The following is a 20,175-nucleotide window of genomic DNA, read 5'->3' as shown; positions in this document are numbered from 1 at the left end:
CATATACTGACAGATAACTGTGCATCATATACTGACAGATAACTGTGCACCGTATACGGACAGATAACTGTGCACCGTATACTGACAGATAACTGTGCACCGTATACTGACAGATAACTGTGCATCGTATACTGACAGATAACTGTGCATCGTATACTGACAGATAACTGTGCATCGTATACGGACAGATAACTGTTCACCGTATACTGACAGATAACTGTGCATCATATACTGACAGATAACTGTGCATCATATACTGACAGATAACTGTGCATCATATACTGACAGATAACTGTGCATCGTATACTGACAGATAACTGTGCATCATATACTGACAGATAACTGTGCATCGTATACTGACAGATAACTGTGCATCGTATACTGACAGATAACTGTGCATCGCATACTGACAGATAACTGTGCATCGTATACTGACAGATAACTGTGCATCGCATACTGACAGATAACTGTGCATTGTATACTGACAGATAACTGTGCATTGTATACTGACAGATAACTGTGCATCGTATACTGACAGATAACTGTGCACCGTATACTGACAGATAACTGTGCATTGTATACTGACAGATAACTGTGCATCGTATACTGACAGATAACTGTGCACCGTATACTGACAGATAACTGTGCATCGCATACTGACAGATAACTGTGCATCATATACTGACAGATAACTGTGCATCATATACTGACAGATAACTGTGCACCGTATACTGACAGATAACTGTGCACCGTATACTAACAGATAACTGTGCATCGTATACTGACAGATAACTGTGCACCATATACTGACAGATAACTGTGCATCGTATACTGACAGATAACTGTGCATCGTATACTGACAGATAACTGTGCATCGTATACTGACAGATAACTGTGCATCATATACTGACAGATAACTGTGCATCGTATACTGACAGATAACTGTGCATCGTATACTGACAGATAACTGTGCATCGCATACTGACAGATAACTGTGCATCGTATACGGACAGATAACTGTGCACCGTATACTGACAGATAACTGTGCACCGTATACTGACAGATAACTGTGCACCGTATACTGACAGATAACTGTGCATCGTATACTGACAGATAACTGTGCATCGTATACTGACAGATAACTGTGCATCGTATATGGACAGATAACTGTGCATCGTATACTGACAGATAACAGTGCATCGTATACTGACAGATAACTGTGCACCGTATACTGACAGATAACTGTGCACCGTATACTGACAGATAACTGTGCACCGTATACTGACAGATAACTGTGCATCGTATACTGACAGATAACTGTGCACCGTATACTGACAGATAACTGTGCACCGTATACTGACAGATAACTGTGCATCGTATACTGACAGATAACTGTGCATCATATACTGACAGATAACTGTGCATCGTATACTGACAGATAACTGTGCACCGTATACTGACAGATAACTGTGCACCGTATACTGACAGATAACTGTGCATCATATACTGACAGATAACTGTGCATCGTATACTGACAGATAACTGTGCATCGTATACTGACAGATAACTGTGCATCGTATACTGACAGATAACTGTGCATCATATACTGACAGATAACTGTGCATCATATACTGACAGATAACTGTGCATCGTATACTGACAGATAACTGTGCATCGTATACTGACAGATAACTATGCATCGTATACTGACAGATAACTGTGCACCGTATACTGACAGATAACTGTGCACCGTATACTGACAGATAACTGTGCACCGTATACTGACAGATAACTGTGCATCGTATACTGACAGATAACTGTGCATCATATACTGACAGATAACTGTGCACCGTATACTGACAGATAACTGTGCACCGTATACTGACAGATAACTGTGCACCGTATACTGACAGATAAATGTGCACCGTATACTGACAGATAACTGTGCACCGTATACTGACAGATAAATGTGCACCGTATACTGACAGATAACTGTGCACCGTATACTGACAGATAACTGTGCACCGTATACTGACAGATAACTGTGCACCGTATACTGACAGATAAATGTGCACCGTATACTGACAGATAACTGTGCACCGTATACTGACAGATAACTGTGCACCGTATACTGACAGATAAATGTGCACCGTATACTGACAGATAACTGTGCACCGTATACTGACAGATAAATGTGCACCGTATACTGACAGATAACTGTGCACCGTATACTGACAGATAACTGTGCACCGTATACTGACAGATAACTGTGCACCGTATACTGACAGATAAATGTGCACCGTATACTGACAGATAACTGTGCACCGTATACTGACAGATAACTGTGCACCGTATACTGACAGATAAATGTACATTTTGTTTATTAAGACAGTTAATGTGGAGGTAGTTCTGTTCAATATAATGGTGAACCCTTCCTTATAATCTCAACCTCTCCCTTTAAAATCTCCGGAAATCACTGTGATGTCATCAAACCTCGCTGAAAGGCAGCCTTCTATTTGGCAGATATGCAAATAAGTCAGAGTGGGCGAGTTAAAGGGACATGAAACCGCAAATGTTTCTTTCATGCTTCAGATAGAGCAGCAATTTTAAACAACCTTCCAATTTACTTCTATTATCAAAGTATCTTTATTTTCTTGCTAACTTTTGTTGAAAAGCAGGTAGGTAAGCTGAGGAACGTGCACGTGACTGGGGCTCTATATGGTAGCAGTTTTGCAAGAATGTTATCCATTAGCAACTAGAGCACTAGATGGCTGCATTATTTCCTACCCCTACCTATGTATCTCTAATAATAGAAGTAAATTGTAAACTTGCTTTAAAAATGCTCTGTGTGAAATACAAAAGAACGTTAGAGGGAGAAGGCTTTATAAATAAACCTGGGCAGCTCTCCTTGCCCCTCCCCTCCTGTGCCTCGTCAGAAATGACCAAGCCTGTGACTTTAGATTGTCAGTTCTCTGGGTGATTGTTCTCATCCCTTTAAATAAAAGACATCTTTTTTTTATTTTTATTGTGCCTCTTGTGTTGGAAATGAGTCGTTTTATATCTGAAATAATTGTAATTATTGTACAAGGGAATCATTGGTAACTAATAAAGCACTGACAATATCTCTAGTAAGACTTTTATAATCTTCCCTTCAGCTATGATTAGGGAGGCATATTGCTGCTTTAAAACAGGACACATGAAAAATACATATGTCAGGGTTCTTATAATGGAACATTATTCAAAATATTTCTGTAAACAGCCCTGACGGATGTATTTTTCATGTGTCCTGTTTTAAAGTGGCAATATGGCCACCCTAGCTATGATGTCACAGTATTTTGTTAGCCTTTTACTTTAGCTATAGGTCCTGATAGTTTATCTTCTAAAGAGAAAATAATCTAGCCATAGGGACTGAAAGGGTCATTAAAAACTAAGGCCTCTAGTTATCAATGTCTGTCGGACCTGATTCGACAGAGCGGATCAGGTCCGACAGACATCGCTGAATACAGCAAGCAATACGCTCACCGTATTCAGCATTGCACCAGCAGCTCACAAGAGCTGCTGGTGCAACGCCGCCCCTTGCAAACTCGCGGCCAATGGGCCGCCAGCAGGGGGGTGTCAATCAACCCGATCGTACTCGATCGGGTTGATTTCCGGCGATGTGTGTACGCCTGCTCAAAGCAGGCGGACAGGTTATGGAGCAGCGGTCTTTATGAACGCTGCTTCATAACTGCTGTTTCTGGCGAGCCTAAACACGGGGCATCAAGCTCCATACGGAGCTTGATAGATAGGCCCCTAAGGGCCAGATTACGAGTGGAGCGCAAACATTTGTGAGCGAGCGATAAGCGGTTTATCATGGGTGTACTTGTCGGGTTTACTGCTGGTATTACAAGTTGAAAGTAAACACGATTGCTTGAGAGCAATAGCGATTTATGCTAGAATAATTACTCCGTCCTCAGAGCTCTAGTAAATTGTTTTGCGAAACAAAAAAGTGTCACAGAACACATGAAAAATATGATGAAAGGTACAGTTACACTCATAATAACACCATCTAATAAAAAAAATATGCTCAAAGCTATGAGGTCTCAAGTGTTAGGGGAAAAAATGGCAGGCAAAAAGCTTTAACATAGAGATACATACATATACATGTCTAAAGATTATATGTATGTGTGTATATATATATATATATACACAGACATATATACACATACTGTAAATACACATGTACACATATATAGACTTGTATACTGACAGATAGTGCATTGGAGCCCTTTGCAATTAAGTAGATGAAAACATATTTATGCAATATTAATGTTTAATAAAGGTTTTAACTATGTATTTACATAAATATTTCACATTCCTATGTTCTTTACATAGCAGAATATATAATATGTATTTCTAAGTAGATATTCCTATATACAGTATATTTGTAAATATATATACCTACCTATATATAATCATGTGTATACATACATTGGAACGTGAAATATTCATATTTTCATGTCGGGTTAGCGCACATGAGAATACGCAATCGTGTTTGCACGCGAGACTCGAGTTGGGTGTTTTTCCCACTTTTTTGCTCCATTGACTACTATAAGGTAATAGGTTATCATGCGTGTGATATTCTAAGTTCGTCTTTTTGCGCTCGTTGGGTTAGCGCCCGAGTGAAAACAGTTTACTAGAGCACCGACTGGAGAACAGTTCAAGCCTTCAGGTTGCAAAAAAAAAAAAAAAATACTTTTGAAGTGGGCAGCCTAAGGGTATTAGAATTTCAGCTCTATTTTAAAAGGTAAGTTATAGCATATTTTCATTTGTCATTGTTGTTGCAGTATATGCAAAGGCGATAGAAACACCGGCACCAGCTCAGTCAATATCAGCTCATCCACAAAAGCACAACGTTATTGATCTCAACACAGCTCCAATCAATAAGCAAAGCCGCCATCTGAATTAGGAACAATGCTTTAATTAGATATAATGTCTAAAGATATGACAATACGTTGGCCTCGATTAACGCAGCTCAGTTATTATGTTGCTGATGGTCCTCAGGATAATGTTTATCCAGGATCGCTGCACCTTTCTTTTCTAGACGATCACCAGTGGGTATTTCTGCCGTTAATATATATTGCTGTGTTAAATGGCGTAATACATGATATTTCACGCAGCAAGAGACCCACTAGCAATGCAGAGAAACGCAAATTATAACAGTAACACTTATTAAACGTTTGCAAAATGAGTAGTTGTTATATATTTGCATTACTGTTTTGTTATGTTAAATTAATGTCACTGGATAGAAGGGAATTTACATCAGCAATCTTGAAGACACGAACGAGGGGCTGACCCTGAGCATTCTGGTGCATTCTTGAGGTGTGGTCAGGATTTTTCACTTACACCTTGACTCGGCATGTGGTTTTAGACAATTGTCACTGTGAAGTGTCTTGTCTTGCGGTTGTGTCTCACTTAGAGCCTGATGATTAAAGATTCTCCTGCTTGGAAAGAAATTATAGTGCAGACTTCACAGGGGCTGAACTCAATGAATGCAAAAAGAAAAAATGCAGGAACCCCCAGCACTGCAAGATCTCTCACAAGATTCTAGACAGACAAATGTTGCTATACTTGTTTAAGGGGCATTCCCTGCGTTTCTGTATGTGAAGGAGACACAAGCCCAGTGCAATACAGCACTGCATGATATGAGAGTTTTGTTACACTTGTATTTTATATTACTATACATTTCAGATTGGGTCCTTTCAGTATTATTGCATTTAAGCTTTGCACTTTCTCATTTATATTTTAATACATTTAGATTTAGATCCAGCAGTGATTTTACAAATTCTGAGTATGTTTTGTGTTACTTAAAGGGACATTAAACCCAAAAAATGTCTTTCAAGATTCCGGAAGAGAATACAATTTTAAACAACATTCAAATTTACTTCTATTGTCTAATTTGCTTCATTCTTTAGATATCCTTTGTTGAATAAATAGAAATGCACATTGGTGAGCCAATCACACAAGGCATCTATGTGCAGTAACCAATCAGCAGCTACTGAGCCTATCTAGATATGCTTTTCAGCAAAGAATATCAAGAGAATGAAGCAAATTAGATAATAGAAATAAATTAGTAAATTGTTTATAATTGCATGTTATTTCTAAACCATGAAAGGAATTTTTTGGGTTTAATGTCCCTTTAAAGTGAAGGTAAACTTTGATGAATGAAAGCCCGTTTTTTTAAAATACTATTAAAAACAGGGGCACTTTCATTCATCAAAGTTTACAAAGCAGCCGTTTTAATTAAAAACGTACCTTTTTTCTTTTCACAGCCAGAGCAGCTTCCCCCTCCTGGAAATCCTCTCTTCACACGTCAGCAATGACTAATCCGGCTTCCTCCAATCACAGCATGGCCTCAGGCAATGACTACCCTGTGGGGAAAGCCGTGATTGGAGGAAGCCAAATGCGATCGGGTTGATTGACACCCTCTGCTAGCGGCCGATTGGCAGCAAATCTGCAGGGGGCGGTATTGCACCAGCAGTTCACAAGAACTGCTGGTGCAATGATAAATGCCGAGAGCGTATGCTGTCTGCATTTATCGATGTGCAGCGGACATGATCAGCAATATCGGATCATGTCCAATCACACAATGATAATTCAGCCCCTTAATATCAGTCCCAGGTGTTCTCCTGTTAGCTTCACTCTTCCCTATGAAATTCTGTATTTCAGAAAGCCTCATTACTTTCTATTGAACGCATCTCTCATCTCTCTGGGACTTTCAGGTTATTTTCTTATAGCATTCAGTGAGTTCAGCCCGGTGAAGCCTGTACTAATATTATATAAAGTATGATCCTAATTTGTTAAAGTTACACAGAAATTGTCAAAGCATGATCAGAATTTGTAAAATCAACCCTAAATATACTGCTGTATACAAAATAAAATACAAAATAGAAAGTGCAATGTTTAAATGTAATAAAACTTAATATGAAGTGAATAGTAATATAAAATACAAAAAAGCAAAGTGTAAATGTAACAAAACTCTCATGTCATGCAGTGTTATATTGTACTGGGCTTGTCTCTTCTTCACATACAGAAATGCAAATGCAAAGTATAGTAAAATCTGCCTTTCTAGAATTTTACTAGGGATCTTGCATCTCATCTAGGAGTTGTCCCCATGCTAGTTCTAGGAACTGTCCCAATGCTAGTTCTAGGAACTATTCCCATGCTAGTTGTAGTAACTGTCCCCATGCTAGTTGTAGGAAATGTCCCCATGCTAGTTGTGGGAACTGTCCCCATGCTAGTTATAGGAACTGTCCTATGCTAGTTGTAGGAAATGTCCCCATGCTAGTTGTAGGAACTCTCCCCATGCTAGTTGTAGGAACTGTCCCATGCTAGTTGTAGGAACTGTCCTTATGCTAGTTATAGGTGATGTCCCCATGCTAATGTAAGAACTGTCCCTATGCTAGTTATAGGAAATGTCCCCATGTTAGTTGTAGGAACTTTCCCCATGCTAGTTATAGGACTGTCCCCATACTAGTTGTAGGAACTGTCCCCATGCTAGTTGTAGGAACTGTCCCCATGCTAGTTGTAGGAACTGTCCCCATGCTAGTTATAGGAACTCTCCCCATGCTAGTTATAGGAACTGTCCCCATGCTAGTTATAGGAACTGTCCCCATGCTAGTTGTAGGAACTGTGCCCATGCTAGTTATAGGAACTGCCCTGTGCTAGTTGTAGGAACTGTCCCCATGCTAGTTATAGGAACTGTCCTGTGCTAGTTGTAGGAACTGTCCCCATGCTAGTTGTAGTAACTGTCCCCATGCTAGTTGTAGTAACTGTCCCCATGCTAGTTGTAGGAACTGTCCTGTGCTAGTTGTAGGAACTGTCCTGTGCTAGTTGTAGGAACTGTCCCCATGCTAGTTATAGGAACTGCCCCATGCTAGCTGTAGGAACTTTCCCCATGCTAGTTATATGAACTGTCCGGGGCTAGTTGTAGGAACTGTCCTATGCTAGTTATAGGAACCGTCCCCATGCTAGTTGTAGGAACTGTCCCCATGCTAGTTGTAGGAACTGTCCCCATGCTAGTTATAGGTACTGTCCCAATGCTAGTTGTAGGAACTGTCCCCATGCTAGTTATAGTAACTGTCCCCATGCTAGTTGTAGGAACTGTCCCCATCAGTTAAGGGCATAAATCCACAATAATTACATCCTATAATATAAAAGGCCAAGTGTGGACGCTTCCGGGCGGTTGCCAAGATGGCTGACTTATTTTGAAGCTGTGATAAAACCGTTATATATCAGCGGATTGGGCTCTCATCTGCTCTTAATTTTCGCATATAGTGTTTCAAGAGTACCTTGCAACACGAGGAACTACATTGGAGACCCCTTTTTCCAGTTTTAAAGTACCGGAATGGTAAGCCTTTAGCGGCGGAGTGAATATCTCTGTGGCCTGCACCTAACCCCCCCGGAGAACACCGGGTAGAGCAGCTATTTCAGCTGCAGGTTGATCTACTATCTTAGTCATAACACTTGATAATCCTGGCAGCACATCATACCCTATACTGTTATCAGTTCTAACTGTTGGGCCAGCGCTGAAATAATACAGGGGAGATCATGACAAGCATCATGGCAGCAGTCGACAGATGGCAGGAAGCGGTGTTACGATTGCTCGATGTTCACTTCTTGGAGCTAAAGCAAAAGCTGTGCAACCTCCTTCTAACCAAGCAGCAAACCCCAGAAAATCTGACGGACACCCAGTGTGATCACCAGGCACAGGCCCTAGGAGATGCCGACACGATTGCTCCACATCGGAACCAGGTGCTTACTCACCTCGACAAGAGTCATGGGCATTTACCCACCCAGGCTCTGAGTGGAGAGATCATGCTCATAGCTGCCGGTTTTATTCCCCCAAAGCTTGGGCGAGATCACCGACCCGCTAAGAAGCAGAAAGGAGTGACAGTAGCGGGGATACGGAGAAGATGCTCTCTGGGGGCCTTGCGTCGGCTGAAGTTACTTAAGAAGAAACATGCGGCTAAGATGGCGGACCCTAAAACGCTGTTACTAAATCAGTGTAAACAGAAGAATTTGGGCGCTTCAACAAGCAGTCTGGTCTCTGATACCCAGAATAGGAGTGTTCCTCTAATGTATATGCGGCTTCAGCTACTCCTGACACCGCTCTGTGTTAAGGATCTGCATATGCCAATTCTCCCGAAGCCGCAACTTCCTAACCTAGCTAGACCAGAGAGCCGTAGGTGGAGGGGAAAAAGGAACTTACCGAGTATGACACTTATACTGTCTGCGCTAAAACAGCAGCGTCTTGCATTGTGTTCTCATCAACAGCTGCTGGACTATATTTGCAGGGCGGCTGCCATCCAGACCATGAAAATAGGAGTGGGGTGAAAAGTTTTCTGTTTATTTTTTGCCGCACAACTGCAGTGGATGCAAATTTATTGAATGATGCCATGTACTTTTCAAACTGCTGCATGTTAAACTTTCTTTTAGCAGCTTACTACGTGAACTCACTCAATTGCAATTCACCCTCCTATAAATACTTTCTATAAACTCTAATTATAGTTTAATGATGGCTGCTAAGCTTGATGTACGGGGGTAAGGTAGGTCTGCAAGTTGTGTGTGCGGTTCTTACGATTGTAGGCAGTGCTAGTTTAATAATCTGCCCTTCGAATATTAGTAGCTGCTTTTGTCTGCATTCACTCTGTCTTATTGCCGAGTTTAGCAACAGCTAATTGTTTGAAGGATTTTATTCTATGTGATATACTGCGCTTCTGAAGTTGCATTAACTATATTTACTATCTCACTGGGACCCCCCCTCTCCTACTAATCTATAGTAGCTTGCACTAGAAACCACATTAGTGGGTTTATAAGGGCTATTAGTCACTAGCTATTTCACGGATCTACTTGGTTATTAGAAACCTATACAAAACAAGTATATTTGCCCTGTCCTTATCATCATATTACTGCTTGAGAATATTTCTCCCTTACATTGTCTGAGCCCTTAGGTTTAGAAACAGCTCTAGCTTACACATGTTTCTCATTATATGCCAATATGTAAATATGCAAAGTTATCCATTGTTGTCAATATTATGCTCTATGTTGAAATTATGTCACTGCATGATAAGCATATTACATCTTTTTGTTAGTGTGTTGACCATACTGCAATCAGCAACTTTGGCATCGCTAGTATTCTAGTTTTGAGCTCGCTCACATTACATTTTACCATCTAGATAATTATTATGTGGCCACATTGTCAGCACATAGTAATGCTAACACTCATTTTTTGCTTTAATATTACCATAGATAATGATCCTTGGGCCCTCTTCGTGGTCTTAAAGGGACACTGCCTGCAGCCGGGGCGGTGCGCTCTAATACTGATTACAATCCTAGGATCACCCTTAAAAATAATTGATATAATATTTTACCTCGGTAACTCCTTATGTTTGTGTTAAATCATAATGTTTCCTAATTAATGATTGGGCCCACTCTAATTTGCAGCTCTAGGATATTTGGCTCATGCGGTGCCCATGTTTTATGGGTCTTACAATTACCTGCCATAAATAATCAGTCACATAAATAGGGCGACCATGTTGGGGGTGTGACTTAATACAGCTATGCCTAGACATAGGCTAAATAAGGGGACCTTCTGATACAATCTCATGTTACTACCTGGGCTTATGGCACTAAATATACTCTTACATTGTGACTTTTTTATCATCTACATATCTTTGGCCCCATATTATTATTTCCTTCAGTTACTCTGAATACTGCTTTCATGTCAATAAGACTTGCCTCGACGGGCTACGGCTCTATTTAGAAGGCGCTTCTTTAATTACTATTGCTATTACTGTTCGTATTTATAATCTAATAGGGGATAATCAGCCATAGTGTTACAATATGTTTTATGTTACATTGTTTACACAATTTAAGTTACATGAAAAACAACAAAAATATGAAAATGAGGTTTATCATTGAGATCCACAAGCGGTCTCCTATGTTTATAACTACCTTCTCTAGCTTTAATATTACCTTATATTTATAAAGGTCCAAGAGAGACCTATGGTGTCATTTAGAAGGTTTCTAGATGTCTGGCATCCTGTTTATATATTGTCTACAGGGTGTGCAAAATGCTGACTTTATATTTCTTTTCCTTTTATTTCACTATTTGCACCTTTTATAAAACTGAACTTTTGTTTCATATGATGTAAGAATTGATCTTATGATGATGTATGCCTTTAAATAAACCTCAAAAAAAAAAAAAGCAGCCCTGGAAAATTTGGAAAAAAAAAAAAAGGCCAAGTGTGTTTGTCCGAAGCTGTCATGCGCAATAGAGGACAAACACACCTGGCCTTACCTGACATGCTTTGTTTTGCTTTTTTTGTGGCGACAGTGGGCGTGGCCGGGTGGAGGCATGGGCATGACCGGACATGAGCATGGGCGTGGCCGGGCAGGGCGGGGGCATGGCAGGGCGGGGTCGGCAAGAGAGAGTAGAAGAGAGGGGAAAGTGCAGAAGAGAGGGGGGAGAGAGAGCAAAATAGAGGGGAAAGAGCAAAAGAGAGGGGAAAGAGCAAAATAGAGGGAAGAGAGAGAAAAAGAGAGGGTTGAGAGGGAGAAAAAGAGAGGGGGAAGAGAGAGCAATAGAGAGGGGGAGAGAGAGAAAAAGAGAGAGGGGAGAGAGAGCAATAGAGAGGGGGAGAGAGAGAGCAAAAGAGAGGCGAGAGAGACAGAGCAAAAGACAGGGGGAGAGAGAGAGAGCAAAAGAGAGGGATGGAGAGAAAGAGCAAAAGAGAAGGATGGAGAGAGAGAGTAAAAAAAAGGAGAGAGAGACAGCGCAAAAGAGAGGGGGAGAGAGAGCGCAAAAGAGAGGGGGGAGAGAGAGCGCAAAAGAGAGGGGGAGAGAGTGCAAATGAGAGGGGGAGAGAGAGCGTGCAAAAGAGAGAGAGAGCGCAAAAGAGAGGGGGGAGAGAGCATAAAAGAGAGGGGGAGAGAGAGCAAAAGAGAGGGGGGAGAGAAAGCAAAAGAGAGGGGGAGAGAGGGAGTACAAGAGAGGGGGAGAGAGAGAGAGCACAAAAGAAAGGGGGAGAGAGCGCAAAAGAGAGGGGGAGAGAGCACAAAAGAGAGGGGGAGAGAGAGCAAAAGAGAGGGCGGAGAGTGAGAGCAAAACAGAGGGGGAGAGAGAGAGCAAAAGAGAGGGGGGAGAGAGAGAGCAAAAGAGAGGTGGAGCGAGAGAGAGCGCAAAAGATAGGGGGAGAGAGTGCAAAAGAGAGGGAGAGAGAGCAAGGGTTGGGACCGCTGTACTGCAAAAAATGGCCCGTGTGAACGTGCTTTAGGACTAGTTTATTAATAATTGCTTATCATTAACTGTTACCCCATCCCGTTTAGCATGGCTCATGCATAGTGGAGAAAGAAGCCGTACATAAAAAAGTGAACTAGAATAAAACTCAGTCCCACTGTCACCAATGTTCCAGAGAATAACAGAGGTGCCACTCCTGAGGCAAAAGGTAATTCAAACAGATGATCAAAAACAAATGCCACAGTCAGCTCTTAATAGGACACTGTATAAAGCTGTATATACATAAAAAAGGACATTCTAAACATTATTTCAGCAAATGAGCAACAGCATTTGCCCATGACAGCAAGATACACAAATATCAGAGTATGTCATTATTTATCAGAAAGCAACTTTACATATGCTACAGTCGCTGCTATAGACAGACACAGAGTGCACAAACTGTAAAGATTCTGGTGTATGTGATAGTGATAAACTGTGACAATGAAAGGATAATCTTAAAGGGACAGTGTATCCTAATTTTTAGAAAAAAAAGTGTATCCTGGGGAATGCTGTAAGCCCCAACACCAAACTGAGATGAATAGGGTCTATGTGTATGTTGGACCCTCTGAGTTGTCCAGTTAACTGACTCCGGACAAGCAGACAATCTTCAACAAATATTATTTTTATTTAAAAATGTATATATCCAGTAGAGGTTAGTAATGCAAAATGTATAAAAACCAATAAAATAGAATGCATTAGAAATACTACACATTTCTCAGCCTATATGAGTGTAAAATATGGCCATTTCATCATGTCTTATTAGAAAATTTGTCTTGCTGTAACTAAAAGCTCAGCCTGTAGTTTCAATTAGCAGAAATGGCTATTTCATATCAAAATAAACTTGAAGGAATAATTTCCCATACATAATATACTCTGCAGCTGGTATAACAAGTCATTTAAGGGACATGATTCAGATAGAGAAAACAATTTTAAACAACTTTCCAATTTACCTCTATTATTTAATTTGCTTTATTCTTTTGTTATCCTTTGTTGAAAGGTTTATCTAGGTAAGCTCAGGAGCAGCAAATAACCTAGGTTCTAGCTGCTGATTGGTATCTGCATATATATATATATATATATATATATATCAATTGGTACTGGCTCACCCATGTGTTTAGTTAGAAACCAGTAGTGCATTGCTGCTCCTTCAACAAATAATACCGAGAGAATGAAACAAATTAGATAATAGAAGTAAATTATAAAGTTGTTAAGAATTGTATTCTCAGTCTAAATCATGAAAGAAAATGTTTACAGTAAATGATCCAGTTTTACAGTAAATGATCTCTTTAATACTGAAACTAAGTACATTACTGCTCGAGTGAATATAAAAACAGTAGTTAGGAAGCCCAGAACCAGATTAACCTGTTATAATAATCCATCAGACCAATAATAGTTTATAGTCATTACGTGTAATATTAAAAATAGTAGTAAATCTCCTTTAGATAATTCAAAAACATCTAACAGGCATCGTCCTCTGCAGCAGCAGAGAGTAAATGTTATTTGCCATTAGCTTCCACTAGGGGGCATAGATGCCCTGCAAAAAGTATAGAAGGACATTATAGAGTAATTTTTCGTTTTGTTACCTAAGAAGAAAGCATTTTAAAATATATTAGTTATTTCATAAACTACAAAAATAAACACTTCTTATATATTGTGGGAGGTTTGACTGTGCAACAATGTAAATATATGAGCTTTCTTTATCAACCAGTGAGATTCTATCCTATGTAGTTTTACCACCCAACTGGTATTTTATCAACATGGCTGCTAAAAAATAATAAAGAAGAAATATTGATATTTAATTTATAAAGATGTGTCCACAGCCCTTCATCAGAGCCTAAATCACTCTCCATTATCATCAGTGGAGCCGTGGTACATTTTAACGGTTCCCATTTTAGCACATAGAACTAATTCTGCTGGAATCATAAATCTACCTTCAAAACATCACAGAACAAACACATTAAAATGAAAAAAACTCTCTGTATAAAAACTGTACTATAAACAAAAAAGAAATGAAAAAAGTTAAAGGGACAGTCTACTCCAGAGTTTGTATTGTTTAAAAAGATAGATAATCCCTTTATTACCCATTCCCCAGTTTTGCATAACCAACATGGTTATATTAATACACTTTTTACCGCTGTAATTACCTTTTATCTAAGCTTCTGCAGACTGCCCACTTATTTCAGTACTTTTGACTGATGCATTTTAGCCAATCAGTGCTGACTCATAAATAACTCCATGGGGGTGAGCAAAATGTTATCTGTATGACACAAATGAACTTTTTGCTGTCTAGCTTTGAAAAATTGTCAAAATTATAAGAGGCAGCCTTCAAGGGCTTAGAAATTAGCATATGAGGCTACCTAGGTTTAGCTTTCAACAAAGAATACCAAGAGAACATAGCAAATTTGATGATGAAAGTAAATCGGAAAGCTGTTTAAAATTGCATGCCCTATCTAAATCATGAAAGATTAATTTTGACTAGACTGTCCCTTTTAAAGAGAAATGAATGAAAACTAAAAACAAGACAATCCACTGAAACAGCAGAACACACAGCAAGAGGAGAGTATTTCTGAATGCCGCATTCTGTGCTGAGATGTATATGAAACTAATGCAACGTTGTGGTTTGTGTTTGCTGCGCGCAGTGTTATGTACTAGGCCCCTTGCACAGCTATAGAGGTAAATGGTTGGTAAATGCACTAACAATACCCTCGGATAGATGAGGCAACGCTCAGAGAATTTTGAACATGATCTCACCCTCACTAGGCACCTCCGGAACTGCACAGGCATCTATATATTTATATACCTCTATATCCAACTTGTAAGTCTGTCCTAATCTCTAGATCTTCTACTCATGGAAGACATCACGGGCGCGATCCGATATACGGCGTAGTTTGCGGCGCAAGCGAGGGAAGCCGCGTCGCCCGCAGTTTCAGCTCGCATCTCGAGCTATCCAATATACGGCGCCGTCAGATGCTAACGTGCCATAAGTCGGATAAACCAGCGATCCTGAAGCACACACAGTGCCATAGACAACAAGCCGAGACCTCTCAGTCGCTCGACAGACTCATATCCGGCACCACTCAAATGATGACATAGGATAGCTTTCACGAATCATCCAAGATTTGCTGGTTACCACGGCTGCTGCTTCCGGAAACAGAGGACGATCTCAGCGGGCATCAGAATAAGTCGGGCCTCAGAATAAGGTCCGGGGAATCATGCAGACCAATAGATAAGGGCAGGAGCGTGATTGGTATAAAAAAATACTTTAATAAAAGTTATAAAAACAAAGTATACAGCAACGCATTTCTCGACTACATATGCCAATTCATAAGGCTGATGTTGAGCAACTGAGAGGTCTCGGCTTGTTGTCTATAGCACTGTGTGTGCTCCAGGATCTTGTGAGTTACCACTTGTCTGTTCCTTTATGTATTGGTGATAGATGATATCACAATATTAGGCGCTTCTCTCTTGTCTTCCAGGACTTTTGCTTAACATTCCCTTACCATTGGGAGTGCTGCCGAACGATTCTGCTTATAATTCTGAGAAGGATCCGTTTGATGGAAGACCTTATCATTTTTATCGTCACTTATGTTGTATATGAATATTTGATTTTTTTTGTTTTGAATGTCTTTTGTTTATTGTTGATTGAGATTTGTGCGCACCTTTTTATGGATTTTTGTAAACCTTATTATAGTTTTTAAAATACTCAGACCAGCCCGTCTGGCACCAACAACCATGCCACGTTCAAAGTCACTTGAATCCCCTTTCTTCCCCATTCTGATGCTCGGTTTGAGTTTCAGCAAGCCATCTTCACCACGTCTACATGCCTAAATGCATTGGCCTCTATTTATCAAGCTGTCAACCGCAAATATACTGGAATTCCGCAGCCTATTTGTGGCGAGCCTGATTCGCCTTAGTTATCAAAGGCTAGAGACCGGCAAAAGTAGAATTTTGTGACGTAACATACGATCCGTCGGACTCAATCCGACACAGATCGATGGTTATGTCACTCCAGATGTTCTGAACGCATGTTATCAAGATCCTACCAGTTACGCTCTGCACTTTTCCGGCCCAGCGTACCTGGTTTTCAATCCGCCGCCCTGGAGGCAGCGGATGCCATAGGAATCAATGGGAGTCTGACAGCAGCGAAAGCTTATGTTCGCTGCTGCCTGATATCCCGTTGATTCCTATGGGAAATGTCTACACCTAACACCCTAACATGTACCCCAAGTCTAAACACTCCTAATCTGCCCCCCCCCTACACTGCCGCCACCTACTTTATACTTATTAACAAAACCCCTAAACCGCCACTAACGGACCCCGCAGCAACTAAATAAAGTTATTAACCCCTAAACCGCCGCTCCCAGACCCGCCGCCACCTACATTATATTTATTAAACCCTAATCTGCCCCCCTACACCGCCGCCACTATATTAATTTTATTAACCCCTAAACCTAAGTCTAACCCTAACACCCCCTAACTTAAATATTATTTAAATTAATCTAAATAAATTTACTACTATTAACTAAATTATTCCTATTTAAAACTAAATACTTACCTATAAAATAAACCCAAAGATAGCTACAATATAATTAATAATTACATTGTAGCTATTTTAGTTTTTTTATTATTATTATTTTACAGGCAACTTGTATTTATTTTAACTAGGCACAATAGTTATTAAATAGTTATTAACTATTTAATAACTACCTAGTTAAAATAAATACAAATTTACCTGTAAAATAAATCCTAACCTAAGTTACAACTACAATTACCTACAATTAAATACAATTAAATAAAATAAACTAAAGTACAAAAAAAAACACTAAATTACAGAAAATAAAAAAAATATTACAAGAATTTTAAACTAATTACACTTAATCTAAGCCCCCTAATAAAATAAAAAAGCCCATCAAAATAATAAAATTCCCTACCCTACACTAAATTACAAATAGCCCTTAAAAGGGCTTTTTTTGCGGGCCATTGCCCCAAAGTAATCAGCTCTTTTACCTGTAAAAAAAGAAATACAACCCCCCCAACATTAAAACCCACCACCCACACACCCAACCCTACTCTAAAACCCACCCAAACCCCCTTAAAACAAACTAACACTAACCCCTTGAAGATCATCCTACCTTGAGCCGTCTTCACCCAGCCGGGCACAAGTGGACCTCCAGAGGGGCAGAAGTGTTCATCCGATCCGGGCAGAAGAGGACCTCCAGACGGGCAGAAGGCTTCATCCAGGCGGCATCTTCTATCTTCATCCATCCGGAGTGGAGCGGATCCATCTTCAATCCATCCGACGCGGAGCATCCTCTTCCATCGAAGTCCTAACGAAGAATGAAGGTTCCTTTAAATGACGTCATCCAAGATGGCGTCCCTTGAATTCCGATTGGCTGATAGGATTCTATCAGCCAATCGGTATTAAAGTAGGAAAAATCCTATTGGCTGATGCAATCAGCCAATAGGATTGAGCTGGCATTCTATTGGCTTATTGGAACAGCCAATAGAATGCAAGCTCAATCCTATTGGCTTATTGGATCAGCCAATAGGATTGAACTTCAATAGTATTGGCTGATTGCACCAAAGTAATCAGCTCTATTACCTGTAAAAAAAAAGTACAATACCCCCCAACATTAAAACCCACCACCCACACACCCAACCCTACATTAAAACCCAACCCACCCAATCCCCCCTTAATAAAACCTAACACTAACCCCTGAAGATCACCCTATTTTGAGAAGTCTTCACCCTGCCGGACCGAAGTGCTCAACGAAGCCGGGAGAAGTGGTCCTCCAGACGGGCAGAAGTCTTCATCGAAGCCGGCCAGTAGAGGTCTTCCAGATAGGCAGAAGTATTCATCCAGGCGGCATCTTCTATCTTCATCCATCCGCCGCGGAGCGGCTCCATCTTCAAGACATCCGACGCGGAGCATCCTCTTCCAATTAAGTCCAACTGAAGAATGAAGGTTCCTTTAGAATTCTATCAGCCAATCGGAATTGAAGGGATGCCATCTTGGATGACGTAATTTAACGAAACCTTTATTCTTCACTTGGACTTCGTTGGAAGAGGATGCTCCGCGTCAGATGTCTTGAAGATGGAGCCAATCCGCGCCGGATGGATGAAGATAGAAGATGCCGCCTGGATGAAGACTTCTGCCCATCTGGAGGACCTCTTCTGGCCGGCTTGGATGAAGACTTCTGCCTGTCTGGAGGACTACTTTGCCCGGCTTCGTTGAGGACTTCGGCCTGACTGGGTGAAGACTTCTCAAGGTAGGGTGATCTTCAAGGGGTTAGTGTTAGGTTTTATTAAGGGGGGATTGGGTGGGTTTTAGAGTAGGGTTGGGTGTGTGGGTGGTGGGTTTTAATGTTGGGGGGTATTGTACTTTTTTTTACAGGTAATAGAGCTGATTACTTTGGGGCAATGCCCCGCAAAAGGCCCTTTTAAGGGTTATTTGTAATTTAGTATAGGGTAGGGTTTTTTATTATTTTGGGGGGCTTTTTATTTTATTAGGGGGATTAGAGTAGGTGTAATTAGTTTAAAAAACTTGTAATTATTTTAGTATTTTCTGTAATTTAGTGTTTGGTTTTTTTCGTACTTTAGATAATTATTTTTAATTGTATTTAATTGTATTTAGTTTAGGTAATTAATTTAATTATAGTGTAGTGTTAGGTGTAATTGTAACTTAGGTTAGGATTTATTTTACAGGTAAATTTGCATTTATTTTAGCTAGGTAGGTATTAAATAGTTAATAACTATTTAATAACTATTCTACCTAGTTAAAATAAATACAAACTTGCCTGTAAAATAAAAATAAACCCTAAGCTAGCTACAATGTAACTATTAGATATATTGTAGCTAGCTTAGGGTTTATTTTATAGGTAAGTATTTAGTTTTAAATAGGAATAATGTAGTTAATGATAGTTATTTTATTTCGATTTATTTAAAATATATTTAAGTTAGGGGTTGTTAGGGTTAGGGTTAGACTTAGGTTTAGGGGTTAATAACTTTAATGTAGTGGCAGCGACTGTGGCGGCAGATTAGGGGTTAATAAGTCTACGTAGGTTGCGGCGACATTGGGGGTGGCAGATTAGGGGTTAATAAATATAATGTAGGGTTCGGCGATGTTGGGGGCAGCAGATTAGGGGTTCATAACTATAATGTAGGTGGCGGGGGTGTCCAGAGCGGCAGATTAGGGGTTAATAATATAATGTAGGTGGCGGCAATGTCGGGGGCGGCAGATTAGGGATTAATAAGTGTAAGATTAGGGGTGTTTAGACTCGGGGTTCATGTTAGGGTGTTAGGTGTAGACATAAAATGTGTTTCCCCATAGGAATCAATGGGACTGCGTTAGGAGCTTTACGCTGCTTTTTTGCAGGTGTTAGGTTTTTTTATCAGCCGGCTCTGCCCCATTGATTCCTATGGGGAAATCGTGCACGAGCACGTTTTACCTGCTTACCGCTACCGTAAGCATCGCTGGTATTGAGGTGAGATGTGGAGCTAAATTTTGCTCTACGCTCACTTCTGTAGGTGAGCGGTGAGGGAAAACTGCTCGTTAGCACCGCACAGCCTTACCAACAAAACTCGTAATCTAGGCGTATGTATTTTTAATAATATTTCTATTTTTAGAATCGATATTTTAAACATTGTTTATACATAGATCCATGTTTTTTTAACGTATATTGTACATTTTTTATGTTGGATAGTTTCTTAAAGGGACAGTAAACCCCAAAAAATTCTTTCATTATTTAGATAGAGAATACAATTTTTAAAAAGTTTCCAATTTACTTCTATTATCAAATTTGTTTTCTTCTCATGTTATTCTTTGTTGAAGGGATACCTAGGTAGGTAGCGTGCAC

This window comes from Bombina bombina, chromosome 7 (assembly GCF_027579735.1).
Source record: "Bombina bombina isolate aBomBom1 chromosome 7, aBomBom1.pri, whole genome shotgun sequence".
In the NCBI taxonomy this organism is placed as follows: Eukaryota; Metazoa; Chordata; class Amphibia; order Anura; family Bombinatoridae; genus Bombina; species Bombina bombina.
This window is presented reverse-complemented; position numbering follows the sequence as displayed.